This window comes from Arachis hypogaea, chromosome 6, assembly GCF_003086295.3.
Source record: "Arachis hypogaea cultivar Tifrunner chromosome 6, arahy.Tifrunner.gnm2.J5K5, whole genome shotgun sequence".
Lineage (NCBI taxonomy): Eukaryota > Viridiplantae > Streptophyta > Magnoliopsida > Fabales > Fabaceae > Arachis > Arachis hypogaea.
In genome coordinates this window covers 105118914-105145710 of record NC_092041.1, presented here as the reverse complement: position 1 = coordinate 105145710, position 26797 = coordinate 105118914, and the positions used below count along the sequence as shown (strand labels likewise).

At 35.0% G+C, this 26797-nt stretch overlaps 1 pseudogene; it reads left to right on the top strand.

The window, feature by feature from the left end:
- Positions 1-15733: 15733 nt before the first annotated feature.
- Positions 15734-26235, top strand: LOC112697309 (DNA-directed RNA polymerase 2A-like; annotated as a pseudogene).
- Positions 26236-26797: the final 562 nt, after the last annotated feature.

Below are 26797 nucleotides of genomic sequence, written 5' to 3'. Positions count from 1 at the left end.
GAATGAAAGAAAATATATTAAAAAAATTATCAGTAAGTTTTTTCTTAGCTAAAAAGAGTGGATAAATGTAAATCTCTTTTATTGTTGATAATAAAATTGGATATGATAATAAAATACAACTTAGTGTTAGTATGTTATTTGATTATTTTGTTGTTGTTTTATGTGTTTATTTTAGTTTTTTTGTTGTACTTTATTATGTTAAACTTCTTTATTTCAATATATATATATATATATATATATATATATATATATATATATATATATATATATATATATATATATCACCTTCAAAAACAATACCTTAATATATAGTTAATTAAGTAGTATCATAATTCTAAAAATTTAATCAAGACCAGAAAAAATTGTGAACCGATCCTTAATTCGATTTAGGTAGATAAAGAAATTACTAAAATTTAAAAATTGAATTTAAACTAAAAAATTATTAAAAATAGGTGAGCCAATTGAACCGTACTTCAACAGATTTTTAACCATAAAATTAAAAAAAAAGTGCCGTATTTATTTTGTCAAATTTATTGTCGCCGACCACTATTTTAACTTCTTGTACGACTAGGTTGCTCTATCTCATTTAAGTTCTGTCTTTGCTCATTTTTTTTTGCTTTAAACAGCTTTCTAATATTCTAATCTATTACTTGCATTGCACCATTTAAATTTGTTTTTTCTAGCCATTTGTCAACAACTTCGGATGTATTTGAGGTTTATGCTGGCGAAGAAAAAAGTTTGTTTGAGTGTCTTAAACACTTTACTTTTATGTTTAACAATTTTATGTTAACGTAAAGTTAAAAATTGTAATTTTTACGTTTACATTGAAAAGATTAATTACCATTGAAAAATTAGGTAAAAATTTTATTTTATTTCTATCAATTCTACCATTTATTTTTTCTTCTATCAAAAGGATATAAAGTAATTATATAATTTTTATAGTAAGTCTTTGTGTTTTTTATTTCAAATTTTTTCTTTTTATCAAGATATTTTAAATTTGTTTCAAATACTGCTAAAATAAATATTTTAATTTTTTTATAATTTTTAATATTTTTTATATTTTAATTTTTATATTTTTTATTGTATTTTTTATTTATATGATAAATATTTTTATATTATTTTTTTTGTGTTCTGATATTATATTTTTAGAGTTTATACTATTTTTTAGTTTATATGAATTTTTTTATTATTTACTCTACTATTTTTTATATATATATATTTTTTATGAAATTTTTTTATTTTTATTTGATTTTGTTCATATAATTTTTTATTTATTTTTATTATATTTTTATTCATATGACAAATATTATTGATATAAATTCTTATTTTTATTAATTTTATAATATTTTTATTATTTTTTGTTTATATAAATTTTGTTATCTTTTATTGTACTATATTTATGTTATGTATAAAATTTTTTATTTTTTATTTGATTTTATTTATATGAATTTTATTTACTTCTTATTCTAAATTTATTGTAATTTTTTTCATACGATATTTTTATTTTTAATTAATAAGATATATTCAAATATCTAAAGTAAAATGATAGAATAGTATAAAAAATTATTTAAATTGATGTTTCTTTTAATAATTTTTTTATCTAAAAGTAATTTTGAGTAATATAATCCCACTAATATTTATTTTACTATAATTCATTTTAATATAAAGATTATCAAACATAAATTATATTAACACAAAGTTATTTTTCATTAAAATCAAGTTTCTAAAACCAATTATATACAAACTCTCATAATCCAAACACACACTTCATGAGCTTCATGAGCTTGCACCGGGAAGACAACCTAAATGCAAGAATTTAAAGTTCAAAACAAAATCCAAATGAAAACACTACAAAGAAATTATGCACAAACAAAGAAGTATATTTCTAATAAGTTTACTTATTACAAATGAGTTATATATGGTTAAGTTTATTGGTTTATTTCTCTTTCTATTGTATAAGTATATGTTTAGAAATCAATGTAATTTTTAAAAGTTATGTTTATTTTATCATTGTAAAAAAGAAGATTATTAGCTCTACAGTATCTTAGATTGAGTTTTGATGATTGATAAATTTAAGAATAATTTAACAATTTCATTTGATTGTTATTTACTGTGTAATGTACTAAATTTTTTTTTTCTTTTAAGTAAAATAAGCAAGTAATAAAAACAAACTAGGTAAGATATGAACACAAAAAAAATCAAAATTTAAATTAAAATAACCTCAAAAATTGAGTTTGAACAAACTTTTAATGGACTACTTCAAAAGTAGATTGTATCATGAATTCATGACAGCACACCTTAGAAGCAACATCCTTGTTCCATCTATGAAATAGTTTAAAGACGTGAAAAAGGTTTACCTTAAAAATGCCTCCAAACACTTATCTTTTATACTCATTTTATGGAACAAAGTAATAGTTAAAATAAAGGGATTTTCAATAGATAGTTAATGTTTTCTGGCTATATATATATATATATATATATATTTATATATATAAGATTTCAAATCTTAAAAGAACTAAGAAGTTACGTAAATAAATATCTAAAATTTTTAAATTAAGGTGCAGTGAGAATTGAAATCTGTGTTAAGAAAACTTGATTAAAGAACTAAACCGTAACTTTTGACAGCCTTACCCATAACAAATAAAAAATAATAGTTCTTATAAATTATCATTATTTATAAACTCCTTTTTAAGAATTAAGTTGATACTGGTTTTAGTATTTAACTATTTATGCATTCTCGGTGTAATCTTTCTTACCCTATCACAAATCAAGGGTTCTTAAATAGATAAAGCTGATTAACTTACACACTTACTGTTTAAAAAAAAAAGAAATTTTATTCTATTTTTCCTTAGAATGTTTATTGGGGGAATGATCGAGTGAGGAATTGGCAAATGGCAGTCGTCATAACGTGTATCCGTGGTTAAGGAATGAATGTATGGCATGGAGAGGAGAGAGTCCAAGATCAAGTGGCAAAAACTGTGATGGCCATCCATTGCACCTCTTCTGACTCGTGATTCTTTAACATGCGTACATTGATAACTGAGCCGAGGATGAGGCTTCATCTGCCCATCACCACAAAAATTATTGCTGTTGCACCTTATCCTCATCCAATTGGCTGCCACTTATTGAAGAGAGAACATTAATTTGTTATAGATAAGGCCCAAAAATCCGATCTGGCCCAATAAGCAAGTTGGGGAACGGGAAGTCAGCTCTAACCGAGAGAGTATGAGTTCTTTCCGACCAATTGAAGTGATCAACTTATTTGTTTGTTTAAATAAATATTAAAATTTAAATTTAAATAAAATTTTATATTTAAGTAAAATTCTTATTAAGTCTATTCAAGTTGATAGACGGTCTAAGTAAATAATTTTATAACAAAACATATTTTTTAAATTTTTAATAATTATTAAGTAATTTTTATTTAATTTTAATTATAAATTAATTTATTATATATTATTTAATTATAAAATTATTTTTTATTTTATACATAATTATTTTATTATTCATTTATCATGTTTATTAATAATCAAGAACAAAAATAATAACGAATTAGATCTTTCATTAATCGTAATAAATATTTTGATAATCCTAATCAATTACAATTTTATCCTTGATCCGTTATCTTCGTAAACGCGGGTGAAATTGTGTTTCTTGAAAATTCAATCGATTGGACATACAACACAATTTATTGAATTTCTGGGTTTTTCAAAATTCAATCGATTGGAATTGCTACACAATCGATTGAATTTTGCCAGGCATGTAGATTTTTTTTTAATTCAATCAATTGAAGTCATCAAAGCAATATGAATTTTCACAATTCAATCGATTGGTTGTATTACCCAATTAATTTAAGTCTTCAAAGCAATATGAATTTTCACAATTCAATCGATTATTTGTATTATCCAATCGATCGACTTGTGTGCATCATATATTATGCCCTTCTAAATTTTTCTGCTCGTGTTTATAAATTATTATTTTATTATTCATCTATCTTATCTTTTAAATTCTATCTTCAATTTTTAAGTTTTTATTTTGATTTATATATTCTAATCTTATTTTTTTCTTTAATATTAAGATCATAAATTGATGAATAATCTATCATCAATTACTTAATCCTACAACTGGAATTCTTTATCAATCTCCTTGATTATCAATTTTTTATTGTTTTTATTCATCCTTTATCCATCTACTTAATATCCAATTTTTTTCATTGTTTATCCATCTCTTTAATATCCAATATTTGTTGTTGACTATAAGATAATCACAATTGCAGCAATTGGCAGAGATCCAATCAAATTTTCCATTGTAGTATTCAGAAAATAATCCATTATTTTGATTAAAAAAATCGAGATTAATCAATAGAATCTCTAACATTGCAATTATTCGCTTCGATTCTTTATTCATAAAATTGATTGTGTAATAGAAAAAGATTTTTTTTATCTTTTAGTAATTTACATACATTGTGAAATACAGAAAGTAAATAAAATTTATTATTTTTTATTATTAGTTAGCTAACAATATTTAAAAGTGTGGACTTAAAATGTATTATTGGATTATTATACTAAAAGAATTTATATAGTTTATATTTTTTTTGTCATTGTGAGTCCCACTATAATGAACATTCAACGTTTTGATGGTATTTATATAGCTTATATTCCATGGTAAATCGAATTAGGTGAATTCGATTTATGGAAGTGGTCGAGCGTCCTAGCAAATCGAATCAATTAGTATTTTATCAAATCTCTAAATCGAAGCAACTAGCTACGAATTATATCACGGGTACTCACATTTGAAGACAAAATGTTCAATAAAAGATATTTTGGGACCAACTTAAAATATTATTTAAAATTATATTATTTTAAATATTAAACATTTAACTGCCAAGTCTAGCAATTCAAACACTTCCATTGGATACGTTTATTTGTTCTTCTTAAAAAAATTTAAAAAATATAATCAATCAATTAGGTAACACAACCAATTGATTGAATTGTGAAAATTCATATTGCTTTGATGACTTCAATCGATTGGGTACCAAGAATAATCGATTGAATTAGAAAAAACTCACATGCCTTGCAAAATTCTATCGATTGTGTAATAATTCCAATCGATTGAATTTTGGAAAATACAAAACTTCAATCAATTGTGTTGTATGTCTAATCGATTGAATTTTCAAGAAACACGATTTCACGAGCGTTTACAAATGTAACGAATCAAGGATAAAATTCTAATTGATTAGAATTGTCAAAATATTTATTACGATTAATAGAAGATTTAATTCGTTATTGTTTTTGTTCTTTATTATTAATAAATATGACAGATGGATGATAAAATAATAATTTATAAAATAAAAAAGAGATTTTATAATTAAATAATATATAAAGGATTAATTTGTAATTAAAATTAAATAAGGACTATTTAGCAGTTATTACAAAACTTAAAAAACATGTTTTGTTACAGAACCATTTAATGGTCCAAACGTTCTGGGACCATCGAATCATGTGCCATCCAAGTTGTTGTAACAACTTTTCAAATCACGCGCTCTTCTGCTTCTCCTTTTCCATTTCATTCTCCTTCTCCTTTTCTTTCTCTTTCTCCTCCTCCTCATATTTTTTTTTCTTCTTTTTCAAAATTCACGCAGGTTGTTCTTCTTTCCTCCTTCTTCTTCTTCCAAATTCGTGCAGGTTTTTCTTCTTCCCTCCTCCTCCTCCTCCTCCTCCTTCTTCCAAATTTGCACACACAGGTTTTTCTTCTTTTCTTCATCTTCTTCTCCTCCTCTTAGAGATTATCAATTTAATTCAATTCAATTCAGAACACATGCATCCATTCAAATCAAAACAATTCAATTCAATTCATAATGAAGCGAACATGTTATTAAGGTAAAACAATTGTATAGTACTAAATGAACTGAACATTGTCCATTATATAAAATCAAATTCAAAATAGCTTTTTGCATAATGAACCGAACACGTTATTAAGGTGAAACAATTGTATAGTACTAAATGAACAGAACATTATCCATTATATAAAATCAAATTCAAAATAGCTTTCTGCATAATGAACCTGATCTTGCCTGGAAAAAGGGGGGTCGGCTTCTACTCCTCGGGATCAACCGAACTATGGATTGGAATGCCGAACACCGAGCTTCTTGCGATCAAAGCCGTGCGAGAGTATGGGTGACGAAAAAGGGGGGAGTGTACCTGCAAGGGCACTCCGATGCTTAAGTCAGTATTCGGAAATCAATGTTCGAAGCTTAATAATCACTTACCCTCTCGAGATGCCTTTTCCCTCCTATTTAAGGAGGATCCTTCTTGTTCGGTAATAAATTGTTGGTTTCCCGTTGTGCCGTTTTGAAATGTCGTTTACGGAAATGCGTACGTTACCGAGTTATAGCTCATCAATTCCGAATAATAACGGCTGTTGGCGAGTTATGATATTTGCCGATTAACGGTTAGGAAACCGAGGTATACGGCATGTGTTAATGATGACCATATCACAGCCCCCAAGCTTAAGCTGAGGAAAGTTTTTTAATAAAGCAGGTTGAGCTTTTGTGAGGAGTTATAACTCGGTTGAGTGGTTTCCTGGGTGGGCCCCCAGTTCAACGTACTTCATTAAAAGTAGTTTGCTTCTGCCACGTGGGACAACGTGTTTGTTTTTTCTTTAGGAGAGAGATTGAGTGGGTGCTTCATTAATGGTGTGGTAGTTTCCAATGCTTCATTTGCCTTTTCGTTTGATTGATGTAGTGGTGATAATGTGAAACGCCTTTTGATTAATGACGTTTTACTGATTGGAATTTGGGATTTTGACTCTCCTTCTCTGTGAAGAATGAGCAAGAGAGGTACGGCTAACTCTGTGTTTTTTGTTATTTTCTTCCTTCTTCTTGTTTGTGTTTGCTGTTGCATGTTTGTTTGGATTTGCTTGCGTTGATGGGGTTTGAGAAGGAGAAGAGAGATAAGGGGGATTGGTCTTACGATTGGGTTGGGGATGACGTTAGGTCTCGGGTATCGTTATTTTGTGATGAAGTCGCGGTGAGGGAGGTTGATGTGACTAGGTTGGTGAGGCCTGGTTCTGGACTTGGGGTTGAGTTGCTGCCATGTAGTGCAGATGATAGGGTTTATCATCGTGGTAGTGGGTTTGAATTTTTCTACATGTATAGCTGTGTTCTGGAGGAACTGAGGGTGAAGTTGCCCTTCACGGATTTCGAGTGCCAGATTCTTAAACAGCTGAACTGCGCTCCGTCACAGCTTCATCCGAACGGGTGGGCGTTTCTGCGTTCGTTTGAAATTCTAATGGAGTTTCTAGAGCAGGTTCCTTCTATTCATCTTTTCTTTTCACTATTTCAAGCAAAAGGGGTGTGGAAGGGGGTTGGATAAATTTCAACAGCACCCCTGGGTTTGGCATTTTCAAGTTGTACAAGTCTTCGTTCAAAGATTTCAAAGAGATGTATTTTAAGGTTAGGGGTTTAGAGAGGGATTTCCCATTTTTCATAGATGAAAATTTGGCCGAGAAGTTTCCTTTATATTGGTGTTCGGAACCTCAGAATATACTCGGACCCGAGGTTATATCTCCCAGAAACGCTTGTTTGATTGAGTATCTTGTCGAGAATATTGGTCGGGGGGATCTGATTTCAATGTATGAGCTTCTGAAGTGGGAGGAAGATAAGGACGCTGTTTTAAGTTACTTGGGTGAGTTATAGGGCTGTGGGTAATGTAATTGCTATTAGATTTCAGTTTTCTGATGATGTTTTGTTTTTGCAGGTGGTAAATATCCTGGGGTTTCAGCTGCGTCTTTGAGGATGCGCTTTAAGAATAAGAATTTGGAGAAGGAAGTTTCATCTTCGAATGTTGAGAAAGTTGTCGGGAATGTTGAGAAGGTTGCCGGGACTGGTGAGGTAACTCAGCCTCGGCAAGGTCGGAGGAAGGTTATTGCTAAACGAAAGAGGAAATCTGATGTTGTGGATTTGTCTGATGATTCTGAGGGAAAGTCGTTTGGGGTCCCGGTGGAGGAGATACAAGCTTTCATGGGTAATCAGAAGAGGCTTCACGAAATTTCTGAGCAAAGTGAGGGTTTTTCTGTTTGGGGCAGCGAATATCCGTATATGGCGGTGGTCGACGAGTATTGTCAGTCTTCAGCCGATGTTTCTCTTGCAAAGGAGGTTGGAGACATGGCGATTGGTCAGTATATGCAGGTAGGAGCTTTAACTTTTCTGACTTTGTTGATTTTATGAAACTCTTACTGGTTTTGTATTTGTTTCTGTAGGTTGTTGGTCTTCGTCTTGCTAGTCTTGGTCGTAGCCAGGAGCTGAAATGTAAGAAGGTGTCCTCTGATAAGGCCGAGGTTTCTGTCCTGAATGAGGAGTTGGTGAAGAGTAAAAGTGTTGCTGCTGAGCTTCAGGTACGCCTAACTGAGGCGGAAAAGTTATTGAAAGAAACAAAAGATAACTATGCTCGGGACGTGGAGGATTTGAAGAAGAAGGAGATTGAGTTGGCGAGCGTGCAAACTCGTGTTATTGAGGTAACTGCTGAGTTGAAGGATTTGCAGAAGAAAAAATCTGACGAAATTTTGGATTCCTTTGTTGAGGGATTTGAGCGGGCGGTTTTACAAGCCAAATTCTTGGCACCGGAGGCGGACTTGTCGGGCATGGATCCGGGGAAGGTTGTTCTTGATGGAAAAATGGTTGAAGATGATGGGGATGGTGAAGATCAAGCAGAAAATGTTTAGCTTGTTTATTTTTTCTTTTTGCTTTTGGTATGTTGTTTGATATTTTGAACTTTTTGTCTAACTATTTGAAAGAGTAATGTAATTTAGCTTTTGGGATTTTCTGAAGCGTTATTGTGAAATGATGCTTTTTCTCTTGTTGGAAAGCATTTGCATGAGTCGATTGAGATTGTTATTCTCGTTTGAATGTACTGCCGAGTAGGGGCAGGTTGTGCATAGTTTGAGCATTGTTTATTGAATTGACAATGATTTGAGATAGAAATCGCATACTTTTATGGGTGATGCGGATAGTAAAATTGTAATTGTTTGAATACAAACTTTCAGGTAGGCTGGCCTCGTTAAAACCTCTCCAAGCAAAACCCTTTGGGAAAAAACTTGGTAGTAGGAAAAAGAGTACCAACCTGTCCCTGATTTAACTGTAAAATTTCTTTAAGGATGAAGCATTCCAACTATTCGGTAATACATGTCCATCAATTAATTCAAGTATGTATGCTCCGTTGCCGAGTATTTCTGATATTCGGTATGGGCCGTCCCAGTTGGCGGCGAGCTTCCCGTGTGAAGGTTGTTTCCGAGCATTTTCGGTTTTGCGGAGGACTAGGTCCCCTTTGACAAATGCTCTTCTTTTGACCGACTTGTTGTAGTGTCGTGCGATTGCTTGCTGTGTTGCTCGTTGTCTTAAGGCGGAGATGTCTCTGATTTCTTCGATGATGTCAAGTTCGACTCTGCGAGCTTCGTCGTGGTTGTCTGTGTGAGTTCTAATGGATTCTTGGGAGATCTCCAGAGGAATCATTGCTTCTGATCCGTATACCAGTCTAAAAGGGGTTTCTTTTGTAGATGTTTGAGGAGTGGTGTTGTATCCCCAAAGGACTTCAGGTATTAGCTCGGCCCAAAGTCCCTTTGCGTCATCAAGCTTTTTCTTTAGGGCATGAAGGATGACTTTGTTTGCAGCCTCAGCTAAGCCATTTGTTTGAGGATGTTCAACGGATGCGAAATGTTGCTTTATTTTGAGGTCCTGCAAAAAAGCTTGGAATTTCTGATCGGAAAACTGGCGACCGTTGTCAGTTGTGATGTGTTGAGGTATGCCGAAACGACAAATAATATTTTTCCAGACGAATGAAATCATTTGTTTTGATGTTATTTTTGCTAAAGGTTGGGCTTCCACCCATTTGGAGAAATAATCAATTCCTACAATTAGAAATCTTACCTGGCCCGGCGCCGTTGGGAATGGCCCGAGTATATCTAAACTCCATTGATTGAATGGCCAGCTGATGTCGGATTGATGTAATTCTTCGGCTGGTATGTGTATTAAGGGTGCATGCCGTTGGCAATTGCTACATGACCTGATCTTTTCTTGGCTATCCTGTTTCAAAGTCGGCCAGAAGAATCCGGCTCTCAGGATTTTGGATGTTAAACTCCGAGCTCCCGTATGGGTGCCGCAGATTCCTTCGTGTGCTTCTGCTAAAGCTATGTCAGCTTCGGTGTTGTTGAGACATTTGAGCAGAGGCCGAGTGTAACCTCGTCGGTACAATGTCCCGTTGAGTAATGTGAAGAAAGATGCTTGTCGTCGGAATCTTTTATTGCTCTTAATTCCCTCTGGTATTGTACCTGTTTGTAAATATTGTATGAAGTCGTTCCTCCAGTCTGCTATCTGTGATACACTCAACACATTTGTCAGAGTCACAGTGGGTGATGTTATTGTGAATTGTTGCAGTGTGGATAGCTCGGACTGTGTGCTTCCAAGTTTAGATAAGATATCTGCTCTTTGGTTTTGTTCACGTGGTATGTGTTCTAATTCAAACTTAGAGAATTTTTTTGTTAACTTTTTAACTAACGATAAGTATTTAGAGAGTAGAGGGTCTTTAACTTGAAAAAGGTCGTTTACCTGCTGGACGACGAGCATTGAGTCACAGTATACCTTTATTGCTGAGATTTGTAGATCTAAATAGAGTCGGATTCCGGCGAGCAATGCCTCATACTCTGATTGGTTGTTGCTTGCTTTGAAACCAAAGTGTATTGAGTGTTCTAATATAAGCCCATCGTCGGCTTCCAGGCGAATTCCTGCACCGCATCCTCCGTTGTTTGAAGAACCGTCGACATATAAGATCCACTGTTTTGCATGGTCGTCTTCGGACGGGATTGTAAGCTCGGCGATAAAATCCGCCAGGAATTGTGACTTGATCGGTCCTCGGGATTGATATCTGATGTCGAATTCGGATAGTTCGACTGCCCATTTTATTAGTCTGCCTGCAAGTTCTGGCTTGTGTAACACCTGTCTTAATGGGTGATTGGTTCTGACGTGGACAACGTGACTTTGGAAATAAGGTCGGAGGCGCCGTGCCGAGAATACTAGTGCTAGGGCGAGCTTTTCAATCCTTGGGTAGTTGAGCTCGGCATGTTGTAGTGTCTTACTGACGAAGTACACCGGGTGTTGAACATTGTTTCTTTCTGTCACAAGGGCTGAGCTTACCGCCCAATCAGTAACTGATAGATATAAAAATAAATCTTCCCCTTGTAGGGGTTTTTGTAAAACTGGCGGTTGTGAGAGTGTTGTTTTTAATTTTGAAAATGCTCTCTCACAATCGTCGTTCCACTCAAATTTGTTTTTCTTTTTGATTGTTTGGAAAAAAGGAATCGAAATTGAGGCAAGGCAAGGAACAAATCTGGAAAGTGCTGCGAGTCGTCCTGTTAGGCGCTGAACTTCTTTTATCGTTTTGGGGTTGGCCATTTCTAGCACTGCTCGGCATTTGTCTGGATTCGCCTCTATTCCTCTGCGGGTTAATAAAAAACCCAGAAACTTACCCCCTTGGACGGCGAATGCACATTTCTCGGGGTTGAGCCGCATGTTGTATTTGCAGATCTGGCCGAAAATTTCTTTTAGGTCATTGATGTGGTTGTCTCCGACCTTTGTTTTGGCTACCATATCATCGACATAGACTTCGATGTTCCTGCCGATTTGTTTAGCAAACATCCTATCCATGAGGCGTTGATAAGTTGCACCTGCGTTCTTTAATCCAAATGGCATAACTTTATAACAGTAGTTACCCAAATCAGTGATAAAAGCTGTTTTATTTTGATCAGAAGAGTGCATCATTATCTGATTATATCCGGAATAAGCATCCATAAAACTTAAAGTGGCGTAGCCTGATGCATTGTCCACTAAAGAGTCTATGGATGGCAAAGGATAAGAATCCTTTGGGCATGCTTTGTTTAGATCAGTAAAGTCGACGCACATGCGCCACTTACCGTTTTGTTTCCTTACCATTACCACATTTGCTAACCAAGTGGTGAATCGGATCTCTTTGATAAATTCGGCGTTAATGAGTTTTTGTTTTTCTTCTAATGATGCTTTCTTTTTTTCCTCGCCGAGTTGACGTTTCTTCTGTTGCACTGGTCGGATGGACGGATTCGTCGCCAACCTATGACTGATGATGTACGGATCTATTCCGGGCATGTCTGATGGTGTCCATGCAAAAAGATCGGCGTGCTCTTGTAGGGAAGTTGTTATGGCCTGCAACTCGGACGCATCTAGTGAGTTACCAACATACGTAAATTTATTAGGGTCGTTGTTGAAGTACAGTTTTTGTAAGTCGTCAGAGGGTTTTGGGCGGTCGAGGAAATCTGCTCTTGGATCTAGTTCGGCTAGTGTGTGTTCTGTTGAGTTGAGGCCGACGTTGTTGACTTGTTGGGCTGGGCGACTTTGCCATTTCATGCTGATGTTGTAGCATTGTCGTGCTTCTTTATGGTCGCCGTGGATTGTGACAATCTGGTGATCCTGCAATGGGAACTTCACACAGAGGTGAACTGTGGAGACTATAGCGCCGAACTTATTTAAAAAAGGACGGCCGAGAATAATGTTATATGGACTGAAACAATCAACAACTAAATATTGAATATCATTAGATTTGGAAAGAGGTTGCTCACCCAGTGTGGTTTGTAACCACACTGACCCGAGTATCGGAACTCGTTCTCCTGAGAATCCGACTAAATCTCCTCCTGTTGACTGCAGCATGTTGTCGCTGAGCTTCATCTTTTGGAAGGTGGAGTAAAATAAAACATCGGCACTGCTTCCTGGGTCTAAGAGAACTTTCTTTACTAGCAGATCTCCTAACTGCAGGCTGATTACTACAGGGTCGTCCAAGTTTTGTACATTAGAGTTAAAGTCGGCATGTGTAAAAGTGACTTCTGGTTGTGCATTAGTGATGGTTACGTCTCGTTCTGGTCTGTCTACCGAGCATATTGCCCTGAATGATCTTTTTCTTGCCGAACTGGAGTAGCCTCCACTTGCGTATCCCCCTGAAATACAATTGATTATACCTCGCGGTCTTTCGTATTGGCCTGAAGGCGCTTTTTCTTTTCCGCGGTGTTGTTCAGGGACGTCATTTGCTGTTGAACTCGAGCCGCGCTTCTGGATGTGACTACCAATGTATTTGTCGAGATGTCCCTGTCGGGCTAGTTTCTCCAAAAGGTCCTTGGCGACCACGCAATCATCGGTATTGTGGCCGTGCTTCTGGTGAAAAGTGCAGTACTTCGATTTGTCGATATTCCTTGTATCTTGGTATGTGCCTGCCTTTCTCGGTGGTTTGATTAGTTTGGAATTTAAGATTTCCTTGATTATGTCTTCCCTCTTGGTGTTAAACTGCGTATAAGAATCAAATCGAGGTGTTAGTTTAAAACTTTTCTTACTGGACGAGCTCTTTTCTTCTTCGCGGAAGTGTGGCTTGTCAGACTTCCGAGCTTGTCTGAGCTCCTCAATGTCAATTTGTCCTTTGGCCTTTTCTCTAAACTCCGCTAAAGTCTTTGGTTTTGCTACCGCGATCGTCTCCTGGAACTTCCCGGGTCGGAGGCCGCTTTTAATTGCGTGCAGATGGACCTCGGGATGGAGATCTGGGATACTGATTGCGACTTTGGTGAAGCGAGTCATATAGTCTTTTAAGCTTTCGTTTGGTCCTTGCTTGATAGTGTTCAGGTAGTCGGAGTCGTGCAGGTATATGGCGGATCCAGCAAAATGCTCTTCGAATTGCTTCGCCAACTGATGAAAACGCGAAATGGAACCTGCAGGCAAAGCACAAAACCAATCAAGTGCAGGGCCGTCTAAATAATTCGGAAAACATCGACATAAAACTGTATCTGATGCACCATTTACGATCATTATTGATCGGAATTTCTTTATAAACTTTTTTGGGTCTCCGAGTCCGTCATAAGGCGTGAGGGTCAGCGGCAGAGTGAATCTCTTCGGTAGTTCGAAGTTCATTACTTCTTCTGTAAAGGGGCCCACAGCGTCCTCGGACTCTTCTTTCTCGTCATGTGGCTGTTGTTCTTCGTTCCGAGCGGTTTCCAACACATGGGACGGTTGGGACTGATGCTCCCCGTCCTCTTCTTGATGAGCGTTGCCATGTTCAATCCGAACATGATTCAGTTCGGCGATCTGTGCAGCCATTATCTGGTTCTCGTCAGCCATTCGTTGATTGGCTTGTTGCAGCTCGGCTACCATCCGCATGAGTTCGGACAGTGAAGGAGGCGGTACGTCTGCCATAGGTGTAGGTAGAAGCGAAAGGGCCAAAATAAAAATGTAATATCTTCGGCCCCACGGTGGGCGCCAATTGATCTTGCCTGGAAAAAGGGGGGTCGGCTTCTACTCCTCGGGATCAACCGAACTATGGATTGGAATGCCGAACACCGAGCTTCTTGCGATCAAAGCCGTGCGAGAGTATGGGTGACGAAAAAGGGGGGAGTGTACCTGCAAGGGCACTCCGATGCTTAAGTCAGTATTCGGAAATCAATGTTCGAAGCTTAATAATCACTTACCCTCTCGAGATGCCTTTTCCCTCCTATTTAAGGAGGATCCTTCTTGTTCGGTAATAAATTGTTGGTTTCCCGTTGTGCCGTTTTGAAATGTCGTTTACGGAAATGCGTACGTTACCGAGTTATAGCTCATCAATTCCGAATAATAACGGCTGTTGGCGAGTTATGATATTTGCCGATTAACGGTTAGGAAACCGAGGTATACGGCATGTGTTAATGATGACCATATCAGAACCGAATACGTCATTAAGGTGAAATAATTGTATAGTACTAAATGAACGGAACATTATCATTCATTATATAAAATCAAATTCAAAGCAGCCTTCTACATAATTAATCGAACACGTTATTAAGGTGAAATAATTGTATAGTACTAAATGAACGGATATATAAAATCAAATTCAAAATAACTTTCTGTATAATGAACTGAATACGTCATTAATGTGAAATAATTGTATAGTACTAAATGAACAGAACATTATCTATTATATAAAATCAAATTCAAAACACTTGTGTCTACAATTTTGAGATTATCAATTCAATTCAATTCATAACACCTGCGTCTATTCAATTCAATTCAAATTAGCAATTGCATTTCATTCAGTTCGATTGAAAAAATAATCCATTAGCAAAATATTGGAGGAGGAGAAGTAGAAGAAGAACGCGAAAAAAGAGGAGGAGGAGGAGGAGGAGGAGGTATGCGTGAATTTGAAAGAAGAAGAAGAAGAAGAGGACGTATGTGTGTAGAAGAAGAAGAAGAAGACGAAGAAGAAGGAGAAGGAAGAAGCGCGGGAGAGGAGAAGAAGAAAAAACACGTGTAACAACGCTCTTTAAATGAGTAGTTTTTGTTGATGTTGGACCTATTTAGATAAACTTAGATGAAAAAGTATTTGGATGTGTAGTAATACCCTTTAAATTTTATACTGTATATGCAATAATTTATTGTCCAAAAATATACTTTTAAATAGAATTTAAATTTATGACAAATTAGTCTTTAACCCTATCAAATGAGGAATACCATAGATAACAAAAGAAAAATTACTATCGGATACTCAAGCAGTCAAAAAGTGTGTGTAAGTTAACTAGTATAAAAATTAAGTTTTTTATTGTTAATTATTAATTGATAACTTTAGACTTGATAAAAAGAAGTTTAATTATTTTTTTTAAAGGTAAACTTGTAATTTATTGCATAAGAAGTGGCAAATACAATATCAACAAAATTTAGCATTTGGTGTTTCCAAATCAGAATGAGATGATAAACTTAAAGGGAGTGAAGAAAAAGCTAAAGAAATTGAAAAAGAAGTTTAAAAGCTCGGTTGTCTTTGCATGCAGTGAGCTCTGTACTAGTTCACCTTCATCTTTGCTTGGGACAGAACTTTCCGAGGTTCTCGTAAGTTCTGTTCAAAAGTGAAGGAGTTCCGCGCCAGCCATAGTTCCCAAAGGAGGTAAGTAATCTCACTCTTTTTCTTTTTGAAGTCCGCTTGAGATTTGAGTTTCTCCACCATTTGATTCCACTATTGCCATGCTTAAAGGTTTGTGTCTCTTAAGATGTCACTGGCGAATTGGGACTTGTTCCAAACCACCATGGAGTCTGAATAGAAAACCACCGCGTGGAATGCTGTTTCTGACTTTGTCAAGCATCTTAGGCAAAGGGATCAATGTTGGAGATTTTGTTATGCATCTTCTCCAGCACTGCTATAACCTCATCGACTAATCTCCATATGAAGTTTCGGATTTTTGGCTGACACTATATATTCTATATTTGTTGCCATAAGTCTTTCATCTGAAATCGGGGGTTTAACCTCTGCCTCTCTATTGGCGGATGATAGAACTGGTATGCAATTAAGTACCCTGAATTCATTGAGAATTGCCCTATTTTGTCGTTCACCCAAATAATTAATTCCCCTCCTTGTTCAATTGAGATTTTGCAAATTTGTGCTGCAATTTATGCATTAAAATTTTTCTGTAATAATTCCATGTTTCATTTGCTAGTATCTGTTATCAGCTACCAGACCCAATGCATCTCAAGATTTTGTTCTGCTGCTATTGGAAATCTAAAAGGGGGTTGGTCTCCCAACCATGGGTCCTCTCTTATTCTGGTGGAGTCATGGATAGTGACACTGAATCTAACGCCTTTTCCTATGACTTTTCTGCCCTCCAAGAGACTCTGCCAAGCCTAAAAAGGTCTAAATCTAGGCTTTGTTTCCAAGAACGAGGTATATCAAAAATATTTATTTTTGTAGATTTTATATACCAATGAATGTGTTTTGTTAGAAGTCTCCATACCTGTTTATCTAGCATCGAAGGTTGAAAGCTTTGATATGTTTAGAACCCAAACCTCTTGAATTTTCATCTCTGCTGACTGAGTCCCAACTTATCCAATATATTTTTCTCTCATTCTATTTTTGTCTCCACCAAAACTACATCATCATTTTATGAATTTCATCTAAAAGAGTATTTGGAAGCTTAAAACAGCTAAGCGAGTAAATCGGTATTTTTGTGCCAATCGCCTTTATCAAAACCTCTCTTCTGCTTGCCAAAAGCATTGTTCTTTTCTAGTGCTGCAACTTCTTTCCAACCTTATCTTTAACAAATGAAAAGATTTCTCTTTTGGTTCTATTAATAACTAATGGAAGACCCAAATAACGGTCTTGAGCACCAATATTAGGAACCCCAATCAAAGTAGCTAGTTCTGTTTAGGTTGTTTGAGGCATATTCTTGTTGAAAAAATGGCTGATTTGTTTAAATTAACAAGCTGATTGCTCAACTTGCTATACTACTGTAGGATACCTAGGATCTTGTCACATGATTGCCTTTTAGCTCTTCCAAAAAATATAGAATCGTCTGCGAATAATAGGTGGTTAATGGAGGGGCATTTATTATTAAACCGGAGTCTCTGTAGTAGGTTATTCTGTTCTCCTTTGTAGAGCAGAAAGAACAGTCCCTCTGCACAAATAAAAAAAGATAGGGAGAGAGGAGATCCTCTTGACGGAGCCCTCTGCTTGGCCTAAAGAAGCCAGTAGGAATTCCTTCCACAACAATAGATTAAGAGATTGTAGACACACACTCTTTGATCTATCCAATCTACTTATCAGAGAAGCCCAATTTCTCCATCATAAACCAAAGAAAACTCCATTCAACTCTATCATAGGCCTTGCTCATGTCAATTTTAAGTTCCATATCATGATTATCATACTCCTTATTCCTCAAAAAACACATAACATTCATGAGCCACTAAGATATTTTCACTAATGAGTCTTCCTCAGATAAAAGCACTTTGGTTGTCATTAATAATTTTATTCATAAGAGGTTGCAGTCTATGAACAAGTACCTTAGAGATGATTTGGTAAAACATAGTGCTAAGACAGCCAAATTTGATTCATTGCAGTTGCATTTTGTATTTTTGGAATGAGACAAATTTGAGTGAGATTGAAACCCCTAAGCATGCGCCCTCCTCAAAAAAAGCTTCTAACAGCTTTGCATACATCCTGCTTGATAGTATTTCAATAAAATTGGAAGAATTTGGATATAAAGCCATCATTACCTGGGACTGCTTCTGGAATAATAGAATAGACTGCCCTTTTAATTTCTTCTTTGGTAGTTGCCTTGTTAGTCATCTATTTATTTCTTCATAAATCTTTCTTCTAAGTTGATATTTTTTAAAGTAAGATTTTGAACATTAGTATTGGTTTAACATCAAATTAGGTTATTTTATGTTGTGATTATAGTCCTAATTATAAAAATTCACTATAATAATGATGTCTTTGATCTATGTTTATTGATTACAAAGTATAAGGGCAGATGGATTGAATTTATGAGGGACATATAAGAATTCGTTTCAACCTTATTTTCCATGTAATAAAAGGAAAAGGATGGTGAATTTTGGACAGAAAAAAGTATAAATAACCCATTAGAGGTGTAACCAACTGCAATCAACTAATGAAAAATTTGGTTTTAATTTTTTTTATTTAATTTTAGTTATTTTTTTAGATTTTGAATATTTCTTTTGGATTGGTTTTAGATGTTTCTCATAAAATTTGAAATCATATTATCTCTAAAAGAAAAGGTACTAATTGGCTGCAGTTAACTGTAGGGGTGTTCAAATTTAAACTAATCCAAATTAAACCGTTCATCCAATCCAATCTAAACCAAAAACCGATTAAAACCACACTCATTCAGATTTGATTGGATTCTATTTTTTTTTACAAACCACTGAATCAGATCAAATTTCGGATCTACTTTTCATAACCGATGTAATTCAATTCAAACTGCACAATGTGCTATAATATTATTATTTTATTATTATATTTACAATTATACTTATAACATGTTTAATTTATTATACATTTTTATATTATTCATGTATTATTATTTAATAAATATTTTATGTTCAAAATATTATTTATTTATTTATTTTAACTAACCTATAATTTTATTTCTATTGTTATGTTATCGTTGGCTTTTTAAGATATTGTTGATACTTATTATGTCATTGTTGATTATTTAAAATTTGATGTTGAGACTTGTTATATGTATTTAATTTTTTTTAATTTACAACTGTAAATCCAATCCAATCCAAACCACTTTGGATCGGATCGGAGCTCTCCACGGAGCTCCTCGGTTGCCTCTTCTTTCGGCCATACCCACGTTCGAAACTGGCACCTCTTCATGCTCCTTCATGATTCGCATCTCCTCTTCGCGGTCCCAAGGAAACACCGTTGCTGTGAGTGGTGGTGGCTTGGCCACAATCAGAGAAATGCGATGGAAGCCTTTGCCACGAGTTCAAGGATCTCCGGTGCCAGTCGCTTTTGCCACTACGTGAGAGTTCGTTTCTAAATCTAGAGATCCATGCTCTTCTTGCTTCTCCTTCATGGAGGCACCGACCTTGGTGCCACTACTGCTCTTGATGGGCCTCAACGAGATTGATGTTGTGAAGATTGGGAGTGCATCCTTCTGAGCTCGGTCGTTGGCCCCTTGCTTGATTGAGAACGGATCTGTCTCCATGCCATGGTATATGCCTCCATCTGCTATGTTATGATATTCTATTTCTTCTTGATATGAATCCAGAATCTCTATCAATAGTGTTGCTAGAGTTGACACTTGCAGTGTTAGATCTTGATCTGTTGTGGTTGTTGAATATGTTGCTGAAATTTTTGTTGGATCTAAGTCTGCGTGTACTTCTTCCTCCTTTTTTTTTGAATTGTGATTGTTGAATTTGAATGCTTCGATTGTATATCTACATTTTTTGCTTTTGGATTTGTTGAATTTGGTGCTTACCTAGTCTAGATCTAATAGATTTTAGCTCATGATGGTTGGAGGTAAATAAAAATCTTTGAACGCGATTGAATGCAGAGGTGAAGACCCAATTCTTCACAATTTCTTCTTTGGTCTCTGTGGAAGGAGAGAAATAGCTAGATTTTTTAGCACTCTAGCATTTAAGAGAGTTACATCAAGAATTGATACGGATGTCTTGCCGTTTTCCATCATGAGTTTTTTTATCTAATGTTGCTTTTCTGTTTTTGTTATCTCTATTTGTTTCATCTATTGATAAATCTCTTGGGAGTCCCTCAATTTTTTTTTCAATCCATCTAATGTAACATATGTTTCTAGGATTTTTTTAAAATAAATATTTTAATTAGAAATATACACTAATTTGAGGGTATTTACGGATTTCTATCAAGTGCTTTATCTAATTTACAGTGTAAACGAAATAATTTTTGGCTATATCTCGTTTACAGTGTAAACGAGATAAGGCACGAACACATGGCAACGTATCACGCTTACAAACGTAATATGACACGAGCCTTATCTCGTTTATCTTGTTTATTTCGTTTATAGTGTAAACGAGATATGACCAAACTTATCTCGTTTACAGTGTAAACGAGAGAAGTCCAGAAAGCGACTATAAATGGAAGTTGTTCACAGCGTTTCTGACCCCATATTTCTCCCACATTTCTCTCATTTCTCTCTTTCTTGTACCATTTTCTTAATATTTATTAGTTCTCAAAACGTTATGGCACGCAGGAATGCATGCACGGGACCCTGACATCAACCGCCTCAACGCTAGTTAGCACATTGCGGGAGCTATCGACTTTGAGGTTAGTGCTATCTTTATTGTTTAAATTAATAAGTGTATGCGATTTTATTTCGAGAACTTTTATAGAGTTAGTGTTTTAACACATGAGTAGAATGGATGATATTGAGGTAACACAATTTAGGTTAGTTGGTAAGTTAGTAACATTAGTTAAGTGTATAATTTACTCATAGTGAAAATTAGATAAGTAATTACTTTGATTTGATTAGTTAATTAGATGTTTTCACATACTGTGTCAGGGAGACAACTCTGCGACACTTGGAGAAACTGCGACACTTTGTTGTGCAACTCCTCTCAATCACTATATATATGCGCAATTGCCTTTTGTTTTTCATCCAAACTTTCTTGTATGACGGCTTGAAGTGATAGCTCTGTCTCACTGTACTCTGTAGAACAGGAATGGTCATTGATGGATTGGACTGTATGAGTGGCAGGATGATTTTGCATATGAGATTGCTGTCCAGCTGTCGGTGATCCTGTGACATGGTGGGGCCAGACACGTGTGTGGTCCACCGAATTTACACACCATCCTAACCATTTTAAATATAATCATATTAAAATCTAAACAAAATAAGAACGATGAAGAAGACAATGAATTAAAATATAATAACACTCACCAATATATGAAATTTTGTCGGAGGGCGACACAGAGACTCCAAGGACAACCATCTGTAAATTACCAGCAATGTATGTGATACTTTAATCGATCCGATTCCACTACTCGATACTCGACACTTCTCTGGATGCTGTAATTCTTCACGCCTTGTAGCACAACCTCTTTGCTTCTAAATCTATGACCAACTTGAAACTCCACACCACCGTCAGTGTTGTAATTGTCGACCCCCATATTCAAAAACGGAGTTTCCTTGTGCATTGCATCCAAATCTAATGTATGGTAGTGGCTGGGTACAGATGATAACTCTGGAATTGGACGCGGAACAGGCAAAAGGTATTGAACTGATCCATCAACAGGAGTCTCAGGTATGAACTCATCATCGTCGTCATCGTTAGAGGAACCACTTTCGTGGCTATCGGCAATGTACTCTTCGTCGGATTCCTCATCCTCAACATCCGTGTCCTGCACTGGACTAGCACAGTGCAACGGTCGTGGTGCGAGCGGAGGGTCATCCAGTACAAAATTCGAGCTGCTAGCACCACCACCACCAACATCACGAAGTTGCGCAGAAAGCTCTATCACTTGTTCAACTATAATTCTGCCGTGCACGTCAAACAACGCGCACATGCTCGCTCATCGCCAACGAGCCAGAATAGATAAAACCGAAATACACCATTCCCCATCGGTGCTAGCATCCTATACCCAACTCTACCAACCTCTTTTCTCTCACCACCGCCGACGTGCGTTAATGTTATACTCTTTAACTCGGACAACAAATTTGCTCTTCGAGTTTGGAACAATGCAGGATTCTCATACTCAAATATAATCCTGCTGTCATTATTTCTCATCTGACAGTTAGGATACACCATCACACCAAAGAAACCACTCTTAGTAGATATTTATGCTAAATTTTTTGAAGAAAAACAGTAGAAAAAAAAAAGAATCGAGATATTTTTGAGGAATACCAGCAGTTTCCTAATCCTTTTATAAGGGGTTATTTTTGTCCTATTCTATCTTGTTTACTGTGTAAACGTTTTTTACTCCCACGTATCTCGTTTACATTATAAAAAAGATAAGTTTTGTCATATCTTGTTTACATGATTAAACAGCTATTTATCACATATCACGTTTGTAAATGTGATACATTGTCACGTGTTCGTATTTTATCTTATTTACAGATAATTAAACTTATCTCGTCTATAGTATAAATGAGATAAGACACTTTATAAAAATTGGTAAATATTCTCAAATTAACATATCTTTGTAATTAAAATATTTATTTTATTTATTTAAAAAAATCATGTGTTTCTACTTTATTCAATTAATAAAGTATTAATATCTTTTAAAAAAATACATTTCTGCTATATCTATTTATAATAAATTAATAATTAATAAAATTATTTTAATTGAGCTTTAGACACACTTTTTATTTATTATAGACTATTGACCAATATGTATTTCTGAGTTAATACTATTTTTTTTTCTTTTTTACGTTAAAAGTATTAGCCATTTTCATTTGCGTTCTCTATATATATTTGGTTCAGTGCTCCTCACTTAGCTTTTCATTATCTTAGTTTAACGTGTTTTTCCTATTCATAAATAATCTTTTTAAGGCCACGGATTTGTTACTCCCACTTTTATGTGAGAGTAAGATTAACCAACATAAAATTATTTATAAATTAGATCCCGTTTTTTTGGTTTTGAAAAAATCAATAATTAAAATTTGCCTCTCTATTTTTTACTTTTTACACATTTTCTTTTTCTTTCAATCAAAATTTATGAGAGATGAATCAATTACCTCTGCTAGGATTTATCATTCATTCTTTATCCTTCTCCAGATGAGACAATCCTTTTTAGCATTTCTCCTCCCCCGCTTCTCTTTTTATATATTGCCGCTTTGTTCTTCTTCCTCACTGCTAATTCCGGTCTCGGTCCTTCTCTCGCACCTCTGCCCTTGCGAACTAGTCTTTTTAAGGTGCAGTTTCCCACTTTCCTTACTTAACATATTGTCATAATTTACCTCTCCTCGTTACTCTTTTTCAATAGACAACCTCTACTCCACACTACATTTGTTATGCTTTTTCTTAATCTGCATTTTATTTGTGTATATTGATCATATTCTGATATTTGCAGAGCTTAAAAAGAACAAAAAAAGGTTAAATTAATTTAAGTTTTGAGTTTGAAATTCCTCAGGGAAGAGAGGAAATTCCTAATAAACAACTCAGTCTTACAAATGTCATTTTCATGAAGAGTATTGCACATTATGCAAAAGGATGCTCAGGAAGATCCTGCAATATTTTCCGATACCCTACATGCAAGGAGACTAGTTAATCAGGTTCTATGCCATCCTTTTGGTGTTACTTGGTGCATAAATGCAATCTCGTGTTTTTTGAAAGAATAAGTTACAATTTCATCTGGAATCTTAGGTTCTTAAGGCATTTGAAAATAAATTTTCTAATTAGCAATTATGGATCGTTTATTTATTGTTTTTTGTTCTCGTGTAGAAGCTGATTTTGATTTGATCTTGTATACTGTTAGGTGGATAGAAAATTGGTTAAGCAGACAATGATGACATCAGTTTATGGTGTCACGTACATTGGTGCGCGGGAGCAGATAAAGAGGAGGTTGAAAGAAAGAGAATCCGGTTTAGATGATGACGAACTCTTTGGCGCTTCTTGTTATGCTGCAAAGGTGAGAGGGTGAAAATAACTATGTATTATAGATATATATTATCCTTGTAGCATAACATGTATTGCTTGTTTAATCTCATTTCCTTCTCAGGTCACCTTAACTGCCTTGGAGGAGATGTTTCAAGGTGCACGGAATATTATGAAATGGCTTTGTGACTATGCAAAAGTATGTTACAATCTTCCTTCTACCTACATGTGTGATGCATATATTCTGATTCTTGTTTCGTCCTTTTGTTGTCGTCGTTGTATTAGTAACAGAATTGGTATGACAATGACCTTGAATAGGTAATTGCATCTGAAGATCAGCCAGTCCACTGGTGACTGGACCACTCCTCTTGGACTTCCTGTTGTGCAACCTTACCGGAAACTTGGAAGGCATATTGTAAGTATACTAGAATTTCCATGAAATATACTTCTCAGGATATGTTTGGATGGAGGATTATCATTTTATTCTTTCAATTTTTAAAAAAGAACTTCAAAATATTGTTTACTTTAAACCTCAATTCGTCATCCCTTCCAAAATCCTCCATGCCAAATATACCCTCAAATTTTGAGTTTATGGCTTTATATAGGTTAATGCTATTATTATGTGATGGGTTACAGGTCAAAACTTCACTTAAGATGTTGACATTGCAACGAGAAACAGATAAGGTAAGCTTAACATCATGTATAGATATTTGGATCATTTACTTCGGAGGCAATTAGATTTTATCTATTAACTATTTTATGCTTTGCCCAAGGCATCCCTATTGATTATAATTATAAGAAGTTATGATATGAAAATAACACCAAGATTCAAAACATAGGGAAGCTAAATAACATTGAAACTATTCAGAAATTTGTACTCCTTCAATGACTTAAATAACAGCTTAGGATTTAAATTTTTAACAATAATATGAAATTGTTTTGTTCTATAAATGTTCTAGGTCATGGCAAAGAGGCAGAGGACAGCATTTCTCCCAAATTTTGTTCACTCACTTGATGGTACTCATATGATGATGGCTGCGGTGGCCTACAAAAAAGAAGGCTTGAATTTTGCAGGTTTTTGCTAGTTAGGTTCTTCTCATTCAGATTTGATTTATAATGATTAAAATGCTTACAAGGAGTGATTTCTGTTCATACATCTAGGGGTTTATGACTCATATTGGACGCATGCGTGTGATGTGGATAGAATGAACAGAATACTCAGAGAGAAGTTTGTTGAACCCTATGAGACCCCAGTACTGGAAAATGTATGGTTTAGATGTTAACGTCATTTACATGATATGCTATTATTTTTAATCTCTGGTATTCTTGGGAATATTTGAGGGGAAATTGATTTTATTATCTTTAGTTTCGTTGGTATTTTCATACTTATTTGTGTAATTAAATAGTGGATACTTCTTTTGGTATTGTGCTTTGTTTTCTGCAATCTGAAATCTGGTTTGAATTTCTAAAAAAAAAATGACGGGAAAAACCATTCTATGTTTTTAGTAGATGGGGAAACTTATGTGACTAGATGCAAAGGTTGATATTAATGGTTAATTTATTTTATTTTATATTTGTATAAATAGCCTCTTTGTAATTTCTAGGTTACTACTAGATCTGTTAACCTGTTCTTATTTGTGAGCAGTTAAAGGAGAGCTTCCAGGGATCTTTCTCAATATTAATGTTCCCCCCATTTTCTGTAGCCCTCTGTAGGGCATGGACTCTTTCTTTAGGGTTTATTGACTGCATTCTGAGTTATTTCGACATGTGCATAATAGCGACAATAGTTCTTCCGAATGCTCTTCCGAATGCGCTTGCGATACAGGCCGTTCCTCAGTGGCATTATATATCTTTAAAGGCATCCAGGGTCTTGAGGAGGACTCTTGTCTGGTATGATAATATAAATTCACTCGTCCCACTGGAATTTTTGAGGATATATACCTTAACACCAGATAGAAGCTTTCGTAGCTTTTGCAACCATGATGCTTTCAAGAAAAAAATAGCCAAGGGATAAAGCTTGGCATTGCTAGTTAGTGAGTGTAGTAGTTATTGATTTCAAGAATTTGGGAAGAGATCTGCGAATAAGTTCAGCTCACAAGTCTCCATGAAAACTATCCCAGGGATAGTTGCAAGACCATCTTTGATATCAAGAGAATAGTGAATGTGCACCTTAGATAAGGTTTTACATGTGTATTTTCTACAAGCTTTCTTTTGTAAATAACTAAATATAAAAGAAACATTCTTTTTTATTATTTTATAACATGTTTAAGATAATTTATTGTAGACATTATATGAACCAAAAATAGAAAAATAATATGAGCCCTTTTTAGCTCATGAAATTTCAGAGACCAGATGAAGTACTCATCTTTCCTTCCTTAAATAAACATCTTCATGCATATGGAAAAACAATGAAGATTTTTCATAAGCATCTATGTTTGCAAACCACCTTTAACATGTTGAAATATTGAAATATTGAAATGTCATTTTCCTATAACAATGGAGCCCTCCATTAATCCTCTTAACACCACACACCTACTTCAAATAAACATTTACAGTGACAGCAACAAAATTGTTTTCCAAATGACTCCATTCTGTACTTTAAAAAAAAAAGAAGAGAAAGTCACTTGTTAGTAGCATTCTGATATCCTATGGCTGTACCAATGGTAAAGTGCATCTCAACTTGCCATGTTTGCTAAATACACTACTGTTGTAACTTAAACACCAAGTAACCTCATCGTCATCCTTCCACTTCCAGTTGATAAAAGGATGCAGGTCAATGAGTTGTCCAACCAACTCTGCAGGTTCAATGAATCTTACCAGGTTCTTCCGAATTCTCCCTTGATATCCATTATTTCTTGAAATCGGCAACATTATGCATAAATCTGCTCAGTAGCCATATTTGTCATTCAAAGA